We start from the raw sequence: 14,144 nt of genomic DNA, 5'->3' as shown, positions 1-14,144 counted from the left end.
CTCGTCCGACGTACGAAACAAAACTTGTGGAGAGGTTTTTGTGTTTAAAATATGTTACAGACAAAGGACATGGTTATGAGAAAAATTTTGAAAGACGTGTCAGTTACACCAATAAATCAAAACGGCAAAACGGATTTTGATGATTTTTTTGATTATAGCTTTTTAGTTAGATATCTTACTGCCTAAAACTTTAAAATATTTCAAACACCTAAAAAATAAAACAATTGCGCGGACGGCGTGCTAGTGCTGTGGTACCTAAGCAGCCAGTATCTATATATTATTATTTTTGTACAAAAAGGTGTATTACTAATCAAATGATTTATTATTATTTACCAGCAACCTGACCAGGTCTACATGGGCAGCACTGCACTATTAAAAACTGCATTAAAATCAATTGCTTAATGCTTAGTTTTAAAGATCTAAGCATGCATAGATATATACAGACAGTGGGGAAACGGCTTTGTTTTATAAAGTAGTAAGCATTTGCAACTCCATAGCTTTCTTTATTCGATGCGCTCACTTTTTAACAGCGTTAATAACGGTGGAATTAAAACGCGAGAGGCTGCTGAGGACGATTTAATTAAACCTTAACGAAGATCTCCCCTCCCTGCCCGCACCTTTACCTGCCCGCTAATTTATTTAATTTTTCAATCTATTTTTTACTTTACAATGTTCTAAGTAGCCCACAATGTTTTTCTTTGAGTTTAAATTCTGACTTCGCCACAAAACGTTATATCTACAAATCATAACATTATAGTTGAGTAGAGCTTATCATAATGTTTCATAATTTACAGCTAGTTTTGAAAAATAATAAGACTTTGTTTGATTTTGGTCTGAATTTTAAGACGAGGCCTGTATATACTATAGGGGAAACCAAAATAGACTGATCATGATGATAATGTTTAGTATGTAAATTGTTTAGCATGCGGTCGCGAAGGGTCAAGGGTGTTCACTGTTCTTGCTTTAGGAAATTAACCAACATTATATCTTACTAGCCTCTTCTTATACTTCAATTATTGTTCATAGTTATACCCACTTCTGAATTAACTTTATAATACTTCCATATTAATAAATCATCAACATAAATCAAAGAAATTATCTGCGCATTTCGGTTTTCATCGTATTACGCTGCATACGTAAAAATACATCGATATATAATTTATTTGTGTATGTAACGTATGTAATACATGTAGGATCAAAAATAGCCTGTCCGTTATCCATGATAACGAAAATGTCCCAAAGCAAATCTGTTTTTAAAAGCTGATAGTGACGTCGACGGGATTGCATGTCAAGCGTGATCCCGTGATTTACGGACATTTTAACCCGCCACATACAAGTTGCACCTGCATGAATGTTGTCTTAGTCAACTACTCTGTGTAATTCGATTTTACTGTTGAGTTTAGTAGCCATTGTTCTAGTTTACATCACTAGGTGAAAATTCTAGTCTATCTCAACACAATAGAGCAGTTTAACTTATTGAGCCGACGCCACTGCATCGAAAGTCTTTAAAAAGAATAATCAAAAGAATAGATATTAATTTATATAATTCAGAATTTTTTAGCATTAAGCAGTTACCTTTAACGAGGTGAGACTGTTCGTTTGCAAAATGATAAATATGGCATAAATTATTTCATTTAATATTCAATTTCGTTCTTTCGCCGTTGCTTCAAATATTACAGACGACAAGTAGATACTTCGGTGCCGACACCCTTTTATTTTTTTCCCTACAGCAATGATACTGTTTGCTTGCTGGCTCTTAATTTTGAGTTTAAACATAGGGGAGAGATACGCTCAAAAGAACACTCGACAAATCCTAGACTAAATACGTGAATACACCTGGGTCTTTTTTTAGCTTGATTACTTTGAGTGTGCACTCGAAAAGGCTTTAGATGTGTTCGACTTTGTGACTAGGTATATATCTATTATTATCTATAGAATGAGTTAAATTAACAATGTCTTTAAACTGTTTTAGAAAATGTTTTTCTGACGTCGATTAAATTTTCGCGTTGCCCTTATTAAACCAACTGCAAAGATTCTTAATCGCACACGTCAGTATCGGATAGTTTCTGAAATTTACGACGTGTTATATTATAATTTAGTGTCGCGAAGCAGCCGTAAAGTTAGGCTTAAAAGATCAGGGAGGGGTCGCCGTCGGGGTGTTCTGCCCGGGAGCAGCTTCCTCTGGCCCAGCGGGGATCCACCACTTACTTCAATTTTATCTTTCAAGTATTGCACTATAATATGCATACATGCGATATAAATGGTATAAAATATAATTTCCCAGTTCTTGACATGCCAATTCCTTGTGGGTACAATACCAATAAAAAACAACGAACTCATTTTATTGTATCTCTTTATTTTTATTAATCACAAAATAAGTTTTCAATCTAAAGCCATTTTTAACAAAAATTTGTAATTTAATTTCCTCATAACACAGTTTTAATCCACAGGCTCATACCTTGAAATTTACATTTCAGCACTTTCCGGTGTAACGTTTTTATGAAATTTAAAAAGTTTTCGCTAGGGAGCAAAAAATGTGATTAAATATGTTTTGTTCAAGAGCAAGACATTAAAGCGATGTTAAGGGTGTGATAATGAGGGCGTTGATAAGCGTTTATTAGCCGGCGGCCCGGGGCCAGCGAGCTCAATAAGAGCCGCCTGTAACGCTATCTAAGGGGAGCTAAATCATTTTAACGTAGTTTGCGACGAGACTCCTTTAAGAAAAACGCGATGATACGACTTTTATTTGCCTTTAAACTGCTCGTCCACGACTCGACCGCGATTGCTTCGAGGGGTTCCGCTTTTGTTTTTGTAAATTATTATTCTTTTAACAAACTGCTAAACGAATTTACCGTAGATAAGTAGACATTATATAGCATTGTTTGTATTAAAGCTGCATGTCTTAAATATAATTTTTGTATCAAATCTCGCAAAAATCAAAGTAATAACAATAATGGGAGTCTTAAGTCAGAGTTTTTTTTTATATAAACTATATCTAGGCTTCCCAAATAGTCATATAAATAAATTAATAGATTAAACAATTTTTAAATAATGTCCATCCTTTTGGGTAATTACAACAAAACAAAACACTAATTCTACACTCCGTGCACGTTAGAAAAAAAACATATCGATTATTATCAAACGTTCACTATTCAAATGACGGGTTGCGGGGTGGCCAGGCGGGGTCGGAGCTGCGGGCGGTGGTCACAGGTGCGATCGGCGAGGCGGCTTAGCGAACCGCACTATTGATACGTACGCTGATTTACACAGCGGCATCGTGATTCCCTGATGACAGTGTAAATTATTGCCTCTAACATATCTAGCGCGTTAGGGATATGTGTAAATTGATAGTGCTAATAGAATAGCAATTTCAGCGGTTAAATATTTGAAGGCATTATGGAATTGCATGTCCATGTTGCAGGACATGTAGAATTAAATATAGGGAAAAACTAAATAGAAAGGTAGGCAGGGCCGCGCCGCCCCTGTGTGCGAAGTGTGCGGCGCACACAGGCGCCAAGACAATAGGGGCGCCGCGCCGCCACTGCCACCTAAATTATTTTTGTTACCTTTATGATTATGATATGATTGTTTTTTGTAGTGGAGTATCGACAAGTAAGTAGGTACAATAGGCGTAACATAGGCCTTGTAAACAAGAAAACATCTCTATCGCTTATTGAACAAGACTTTCAATATTTTCATGTTTATTATTATTCACGTTTATGGTTTCATTTTACGTTTAGGGTTTTAGTTTACATTCCTTACGAGCTCAACGTTAAAACGGCGGCAGTTCTTTGAACCAGAGACGTAAAGGCACCGAGTTTGTATGAGTATGAGTGAGTTTCTGAACGCAACCCGATGCGATGCGTGCGACGCAAGCGGGGCCCGGGCGCGGGATGGGGTCACGGGTATTCCCCGATTTTAACGAACGAGATAGCTAAGGCAAAACAAAACAAATGAACAATCATTTGATTGAAAGTGTGTGTGTAAGGTGCGCATTGAATTTTTATAATCATTGTTTGGGTGTTACCTACTGATTGTTTTAACGTGTTTTCACGAGGAGTGATAGTAATCATGATAAAAAAAAGAAATTATCTGGTTACCAGAATCTAATAAGGAAAAGAAAACAAGAAGAAGAACGTAATAAAAATGCAACTAAAATAAGTAAATATTTTACGGCACAACCATCTACTTCGACACAATCATTAGAGACAGAAGTCAGAAACCAGTCATGTTATCGATGAAAGTGTTATTACTTAAATCTGATTCAAAAAACACTTCATGTAGTGGTAAGTGTGTACTTTTTATGTAATTTTGTATAAAATAAATATTATAACTTCTGTTTGGGATATTTAAAAAAAATTTTTTTTTAAATATCCCAAACAGAAGTTACGTTAAGTTAATAGAAAAATTAACTTTTTTTCCGGCCGTTTTTAGAGATTAGACGGAAGGAACAGACAGACAAAAATTGTAAAAAATTATATTTTATTTTATGTACTTTTTACTGAATGCGTACATCCATAAGCGGTAAAAAGCGGTTATTTTAATATTACAAACAGACACTCCTAATTTGTATAAATATAAATAATTATTCATAGATAGATAAATCAGTTTATGCAGACAAGGAGATACATAGATTAGACTCATGTGAACAATATTATGTATTTGTTTGTCTGTTATTAATTTAAGATGATGCCGCCGAAGTTACGTCTGTGCCTGTGCCTGATACACCATCGTCACCGTTAAGACAATTATCATCACCAATACCAACTTTTTCCAAAGATGATCCTGGAGCCTGGCCAGAAGTTTTAAACGCTACTTTGATCAGCTTCTTTGTTATTCATATTTAAGTATTAAATTATTTGTAAAGCATGTTAAAATTTTGTTCGAGTTTTATTTTTCGCAGTACCTAATTGGCAAGCAGAAGCGAACGGGATTTACCTATTCAGTATCCTAATTCCTAAATGTTCCACAGTTTTGTACACTTAGATATTAATGATAATATTATCTAAGTACTGTAAAATTGGGGAACATTTATTTCAGTCAAAATTAACAATTAAAAATATTCATTCAAAAATTAAATTCGTTTTTTATGATGATTCGTTAAAAAAGAGGCGCTTCATAGGTTTCGCACACAGGCGCTGCCGGGGGTCGGCGCGGCCCTGAAGGTAGGAAATTATCAATATAATTGGGAATAAGAAATTGTGTGTTTTTTAATCAAAAAGTAAATGGACATATAGTTTAATGCAGATATGTTATGTGATATAATACCTATATAATATATATTTTTAATATAAGTATAAAGTACTTTCAAATAATTGAAATACTTTTTTAGTTTTTGCTGATTACGCCGATGTTTAAATATCAATTTGGTACCTATTAGCAATAAGCAAATCTAACTTCTGTTTTTAAAGTGAAACTTTTATTACATGCATCGTCTCAAACTTTTTGGTTTGTGTAGCGCATGTCGCATGACGCACGATACGTACGATAATTATCGTACAAATACGATAATTTTTAGTTAAATGTCTAGTGTGAAAAAAAGTTTCACTTTTACCGTGGTTTCATAAAACCACACAAAATTTTTTTTAATTTTTACAGTATCATTTTTAATCACCAGGGGATAAGATGGAACACCCTCAGTCATGCAAATATCAGTCCATTCGGATTAGACCGTGGCCATAAAACATGTTGAGCGCAATTAGTGCGACAAAATTTCAATTTGATTGGTGTAATTGCACCTCTTTACAGGAGCACCACCGCCACAGTTGTTATTAAGCGTTTCTGATTAAATATCATTTGCATAGACGTGACTTGCGGTATGTCGCTACTCGCTGGGTACATTTGTTGGGAACACTTATTACCTAAGCGAAACTTATGAAGTTTTGAAAATACAATTTGGAATTATTTTATATTTTGATTACGTATCAAATCGTTGACCGGTAGAAAAAATAACATACCTACGACGGTGCATCGTCTAGACTCTAGGTCGTCGTAGGTATGCAAATTATATGGTTTTATTCAATCTATCTATAAATATAAAAATGAAACCTTTTTCGCGTTGTCACGGGATCACATGTGAACGGCTGAACCGATTTCGATAATTCTTTTTTTTTAATGTTTGTGGAAGTCCAAGGATGGTTCTTATGTAGAGAAAACGTAAATATGTAGGTACCACGGGCGAAGCCGGGGCGGACCGCTAGTCTAATATAATTTCCAATAGCTGCCACGCTTGTAAGGGTGTGTACAGTGTAAGTTTCCCTTATAATTAATGTTTGGTTAAAAAATGAGAATCATCGCAGCTCAAAGCATAGGGACATAAAAATGCAATAAAGGCTTATTGTAGTTGCGGTAGAAATATTATCTGTCAAATTAATTGTTAGAGCGAGGTCGAGAAGGGTGGGGGGTGGGGCCCGCACACCCCTGTCACAGATACAAATCGCGCGGATTTACGCGCACTCCAGCCCCACTGGAATTTATCCGACGCTTCTATTTACGTATCCTTTTATTTGTTTCGCTCCTATTAGTCCCGATAGAGAATTTTTATGTTTGCATGTTACCGACGTCTGCCCTCGTAAAGCGGCGACTTGTGAACGCTTTACAGCAACGATAACACAATTTTCGAGCGAGCGATCTTTGTTTATCGGATTATAGAGCAATAACTTAACGCTTGTGACTCTAGTAAATATTTTCGTTCGTATCGCGATGGCTTAGCGTGACTAATTACGACCGTTTGTTGTTGCGAATCCAGGTGCGTTGACAAACGTAATCCTCTCAGAAACCTCACACCGACAACTCTAATATAGCGCTTAACTGTCTCGAAGATGCCGTGTAAACTTGATTAGGATAGTGTAAATTGTTCGTTTATAAACATTTATTTCACCATGTGATTACACATCTGTATAACTAAAAACCCATTCAGTGGTTTAATATTATTATAAAAAATCTACTTTTCTATATCGACACTTTCAGAGCTCTGAAATGAATATAAGTTATAGGTATCTATATCTAAATGTCGAAATATATTTTTGGCGTTGTCGAGAGAGGATCAGCGGCAATCTGCCGGGCAAACATTTAAATTAATGTAATAAAGAGGCGTGAAATGCTCGGCTTTCTCGGATGGAGGGATTAGCGTAGCGACTCGTTCATACCGCGTAGCAGACGCGTCCGCCGCCCGCCGCCCGCGTATCGTAGCATTTATTACGTTTTCAAATTGTTATAAATAATAATAAGTTTCATTGTTGATTGGGTAATTTTTATTTATATATATTTTTGTATACTAATTTGAAAATTATTAACGTTAACAAAAATTAAAATAACATGCGTAAAAAATAGTATCTATTCTATAGGAGAAATAAAAATAACTAAAATAAATCTGAAAGATAAAGATCTTATTGCAAATTTTCACTAGCTCCTTACTTCCTGTATTACCTGCCATCTAATCTCATTGTAAACTATTCCAACCTGGCATAAAGTTAATCATTTGAGAAATACCAGTGGAAAGGCCAATGGTCAATAAGTGATCGGATAGGAATCGGCAAATTACAGCGGGTTGGCATAAATCGAGCCCGTGTCGACGGCTTAATGCGCACTAAGCCATCCGCCTGATAATGGGGTTAACATGTCCACAAGGATTAAAACTCAGCTTCCCTTTTGGTAATCGTTCACTTACACCTTTGTAGCGTAACGGAGCCTACATGATTGTATTTTGTATAGGTACAATATGCATATTATTTCATTATCATCTTTTATGATTTGCTTATAAATCAAAAAGTTTTATTAATTATAACGTTTTGAAATATGTTTTTAAAAGATTTATAGTAAATACTAAAATACGTAGTTAGAAGTAAATTTCTATTCATATTTTATAATGTTGATAATAATCACAAATTATTGTTGTTATAGATAACAGGTAGCAGATGTCGCGTCGCGGGGCACGTGACGAGAGGAGTTCCATTATTGTACAACTTTTATACGACGTGACGAGCTTTACTTATCGACATGACGTAACTGAACCTTCAGCATAATATTGTTAAAAGAAAATTACGCCTTCTTTTCGGAAAAGACACCTAGACTACTGTCTAAGAATTAATATGAGATAATGTAATGCATTACAGGCTAATAATACATTTCATGTTAAAGAAAAGACATACATCATACTAGTCTCATATGTTTGAAGGGTCATATGAAACATTCCAATCACGTTGGCTTGCTTGTTTTACAAACCGATACGACGTGGGTCACGCCAGCTCCGGATAGTGGTATTCAATTATAATGTTTATTCGGTAAGTGCGAAGGTTCAAATTATTGCATAAAAATATCGTCCACTAGACATGACAATGCAATCAGCGGTGACCGAGCGGGATTTGGTTCATACATGAGCGGATTTGCGGGATGAATAAGTTCTGACCCCACAAAATAACAAAGAGATCTTATATTGCGCGTAACGCGTTTTATAAGGCCGTTTGCAAAATTCTTTCCTTTGTATCGCATATGGCTTCCGATAGGTAATAACGGAAGGCTTTAGGACAGGTTGTGAAGTATATTTACGACGGCAATCGGACCCAAATAAATAGACATAAAATGATGATAATAGTAGCAATAAAATATTGGGATTTTACAACGTACAAACCATTTCAACTTGAGCATAAAAATATAAATTAATTTAACATAAAAAGATTTATAAGTTAATTCCTTCATAAAAGTCTTCATTACATTTGCGTAAGAAGAAAACAACCCATTCAGTTAAACACCATCCAAGCAAACACTACTAAAACTTGAAAACTCAATGCCGGATGTTAGTCTACGGCCGGAGATCACAGTTGAAAACGATGGTAAACCGCGACTTTGCTTCAGAATGGGCTTTTTGATTGTTTGTCTGGCGTAGCGGGGTTCGGGCGGCCGGCTGCGGCGACAGATTAATGCCGCCGATCTAATATTCTGACAGGTGCGGCCGCGATCACAGGCTCGCCGCACACGCATTTTGCCGTACCACGTGGCGCAGCGAGCAATGAATATAACTTCTGCTAATTAATTTTAACGTAATGCGTGAACAAGCTGGTCCAAATGAATTCGGTTAATGTTATGAAAGTACGCAAAATTACACTAGTCTGAAATGCCGTCAAAAGGCCGTCATAGTAGTGTTGATAAATTGGAGTTACGAATGAATGCTGCTATTTCCGATGATAATTAAAATTATAATATAAATTTGTGGTAACTATCATAATTTCACAACCTACCTACATACATGTTTGCAAAAATCTGTAAGATTAGATTTTGCTATGTAGGAATGTATATAATATAATTTATTTCATTTTCGCAATAGTCAGCTGTTACTTATCGCGTCATACTGAAGCGTCATGGCAACTGGCATTAGACTCGCGGCAAACTAAAATTTTCTCTCCACGAAACTTTGCAAACACCATTAAGTCAATCTGCTCGTTTTACAGATGTTAGGCTGATATTAGCCGTGTTCAACGGCTTGGGGGAAGAGGTATTATAATATTATACAACTAAGGTATTTATCGAGAAATTTGTTGGTGAACTTTCTTATAGTTAAGATTTGGTTATCCTATTCTAATCTATAAATAATATACAAAAAAATCGAAGAAAGTAAGAGCACATAAAATTAAAATTAATAAAAATAATAAATTAATGATAAATAAATAAATATATAAAATTGGGATCTTATTTGGTAAGGTCGTCAAATGTTGTCGTATCAATAATGTTGCCAAAAATGTTTTTAACAGACGACCCTAGTAAAAACGTTTTGACCTTAGGTTTTGACCGATTTTTGCAGTCAAAAGTAATTTGTTGTTATAAAATAAATGATTTTACAATTTCAACTAAGCACCATAAACACAATCGAGGTCGTCACTGCTTCGCCTCGTCTAATTACAAGGTAGGTACCGAATTAAATTAAAAGAGGGTTATAATCACAATTTTCACTTAGAATTTTCTGTCCTTTCTTTATCTTTATAATGTAATGTTTTTATTTATTATTTGAACTATCTACAAACGTTTCGATAAGTACATCATTAGACATCAGATCTGCTGTGAAGAAATAACAATACAAAAATAAAACAAGGTAGGTATGTACCTATATTGTTTTATTTTTGTATAAGATATCTTTGAGAAATACATCCTTATAATTGTACATATAAGGGCCAAAGTAGTAGTGAAAAGCATTAGTATTATTTTAATTCGTGTAACCTATTATGACAAATTAATTACGCAGTGACGGCAGTTGGGCGATGTGGTGGACGATGAATGATGCGCACTTTGTGCCTTCTAATCGACGTAATTTATTACAGTATTGCGCTAATGTTCTTTGAAATATAAGTATTTATTTATCTCAGTTACGATTTATATATTCTTACGAAACTTTTTAGCTAATTAATTCCAACCTTCTTTCAATAAATAAAATATAAAGTAAGTCGGCTTGAAAGTATGCATGAAGTCATTTAATTACTTTTTCTCCGAATTATTTACGACTACCTACACCGTACTTTTAACATCCAAATGCATTTCCATTGTGTTAATATTTCGTACTCTAGACATAGTGTAAATCCGCTCATAACATATCACGAAGCCCTATTTTCAATTCACTAGGCGGACCGCTCGTCAACATCTCACTTATTTACGAGATTTGCCCCTAACGACTTCAGAAGAACGTCAGCTTAGAAAATTTGAAAATAATATCGCGATGTTGGTAAGTGAACGAGAATAACTAGAAGAAAAAAATACATTAATTGCATCATGTCTTTGACTGAATTCATATTGATAATTAAAATTGAATCAAATATTTATAGTTAGATATCAGTTTTATTTTACAACGAATCGTGTCAATATGAACAGAATATACAGGGATTATGAAATAAATTATCTTTAATTAATTCCCAAAACTGGCATCCCAACTATCATCGCGGTCACTGCTGTCTGGTTAATGGTTATAATAATAATTTATTTTAAATTTTGTAAATGACGTCGTAATATTTTTTTTGCATGAAATATATTAAAAAAGTTACGATATCGATCTTTAAAATGATGACTCTGTAAACTCGTATAGAAATATGAACGACAAATTGCTCCTTTTATTCATATTACAAAAGATTAAGAATATGTATTACTAGCTTCCGCCCGCGACTCCGTCCGCGCAGAAAAATTAAGATTTATTTTTTCCACGTATTTTTCCGGGATAAAAAGTATCCTATTTTATGCCCAGGATAATAAGGTATAAATATACCAAGTTTCATCGAAATCGAACCGTTAGTTTACACGTGATGCCTGAAAATACAGACAGACAAAAATTTTTTTAATCACATATTTGGGTTTTGTATCGATCCAGTAACACCCCCTATTTTTTCAATATTTTCAATGTACAGAATTGACCCTTCTACAGATTTATTATAATATGTATAGATAACAAAATAATTTAATATCTAAGTTCAATTCGATAAGTATAGAATGTCAAAAGTTTAGTACAAAGTAGGCGAGTTTAAACTCGTAGTAACGTAGGATCGTAGCGCTACGCGTAGCTGCACCATCTGCGGACAAATTGCTCACACTCGATAATGGCGTTTTCAATTTGCAAGGATTTGCGCTCGGATTTTGGCTAGACAAGATATTTTTCACACTTAAAATACCACCTGTATCTTATAAATATTAAGTTAACTTTGTTACGAAACTGCAAAATTTCGTAGCGCGATCAACGATATTTTATAAAATTTAATACATCGCTGTATAAAATAAAAGCTACATATTATCGTACACACACGGGATCCGCGAAAACATTTCCGTGTAAAACACGTTGATACGGATAATCCTTGTGCGACATAACAGAGATTGTATTACGGCAATAAGTCCGCCTCCGAGCTCGATAAACGGGCTCTTAATCCCGGGAAGATTTTTTTCACACGTCCCCCGCGAGCTCGGGCCGCCGCCGGGAAAACTAATAAGGAAACCATCTAGCAGTCAGCTGAAGCTTGAAATGTATTTTTTATATAATTTACCACGGATTGATTGTGCGAAACCGAAGACTCACGGTACCGCTACAACGGTGTTTCAATTTAAAATACTTTTATCCCTCAAGGTATAAGGTAAATGTATTTATAAAATACTTCTATATGTAATCCGTACAAAATATGTGATTATATATTTTATACGGATATGCAAAAAAACAATATTCATATTTATTTGTATTCACATTAACTTCATAAATTCACTCAGATACACATTAATGGTCCATGAACATTAATGCACGTATTATTTTAGAACTTTATTAAAAAATCTGTATAATATCAAAGCAAAGCTAGGGAATATCTAAAATTATGAAGCTAGAGTTGTAAACAGGTCTCGCGACGTGTCGACATGGCGCTGGGCGGCGGTCACGCACTAATTACGTCGTCACGTGTCACCCGCGCAAAACACGTTCTCGTGAACTGGCCGAGGCATGCAGCAACACTTGTGTCGATAAATTAATTTCATTACTGTAATTTTAATCTCGTATGAGGTAAGTGAACAAATCAGGTCGCATCATATTTATTACAGATGTGGAACAGCTATGAAATTACAGCATAAGCTGAAAGGTAATAGGTATCATTGTCATAAAATAATTGAGTAAGTTACATACGTTACGTAGAGTTATAGTATAATAGAAAATTAAAGAAATATTCGTACTGAAACGTAAAAATCGAACATCAATTAAGTAGCCGGTTCTAATTTAGACAGTCATGGAACACATAAAAATAAATTAAGTATATGTATTATAAAATGGAAATTGTTCTAGTATGAGTTCTATTTTCCTTCCTTCCTTCCTTCTGACTATTTCCCCTTTATATTTTACATTTAGTTTTCATGATAAATAGTATTATAAAAAAAAATTGAACAACTAAACAGCACTCTATCGATCTTTAAAACAACGACTTAATCTGCCTTATGTAAAAATCACCAATAGCCGTAAATACTGTGTATCAAAATATAGAACTATGAAAGTAATCATATTTAACGTAAAGACTCAAAATATTCGAGTACATCCCTAGGATTTTAGAAGCGGACGTACAGTGGCTGTCCACAGTTCGCTCTGGCTCGAGCATTGCAAAAACACCGACAAAATGGGGCTCAGCTCTCCGCTGCACTACTCGACCGCAACTGCATCCGACGCCATACGTACGTACTACATAATTAGTTGCGGCTACGACGGTTTGTTTATAATTAATTTCAATTATTATAAATATACTCGATGTGGAATTTGTCGCAATGACGATAACTTTTATTGACAATACTTGAGAATAAATATTGAATACTTACATATTTCATTCACTACGTTATTAGACTAACAATAAAGTTTAAGATAAATAATGTTGATACGTTTCTATTTGAAACTAAAAATTAATACAAAAAAGCTTCACTTTAAACATCTTTCTATTGCAAAGGGTGCAGTGAACATCGCTTTGATTCTCACTCCAAATTGCATTACAGTTGGCGTGAAACGAGCTCGAGCGCCTCAAAACCTTTTTCCTTTACCAGATGAAACCGTGTACGTACTTTTATTTGATGGCACTTGTGTAAAGGTAATTATAGCGGGTCTGCTGTGTATTTATTTTTATCTCTGTCTTTTATCTGGAGGTATGTCATTTTATAAGTACCTTTTACGAGTTTCATTGCTTTTGTAAGAACACACAAATGTATTTATTATAACAACATCTACAGAGATGAAAATCTTAATTATAAGCTCTACATCATTATAGTACAATCTATATTTAATACTTATGAATAAGAAAAACAGAAAATTTTAATTTTTGTATTGTTTCTGTTTGCTCTTTTAATTGCTTTATTAAATAGAACGAAACACTCGTCGCATGCCACATTTATACCGAATTAAATGGACGTACGTTTGTACGTCATGATTAATTTGAAACAATCTAGCGATTTAGATGGGCTGATTCAATTATGTTACATTTGGAGTACGACCATTGAGGCGAAAAGATGGGGAAAAACGGGAAAAATTTCGGCGTGAGATCATGCCGATAAGTGGATGACTTCTCGCATGGTTTACCCTCAAAGGGCGGCCAGTGAGGCGCGAGCCTGCACTCTCGACACCCGACGACTAACCACCGCCCATCGGTCATGACATTCAATAAAGCTTT

Source organism: Colias croceus, chromosome Z (assembly GCF_905220415.1).
Source record: "Colias croceus chromosome Z, ilColCroc2.1".
NCBI classification, from domain to species: domain Eukaryota; kingdom Metazoa; phylum Arthropoda; class Insecta; order Lepidoptera; family Pieridae; genus Colias; species Colias croceus.
This window is presented reverse-complemented; position numbering follows the sequence as displayed.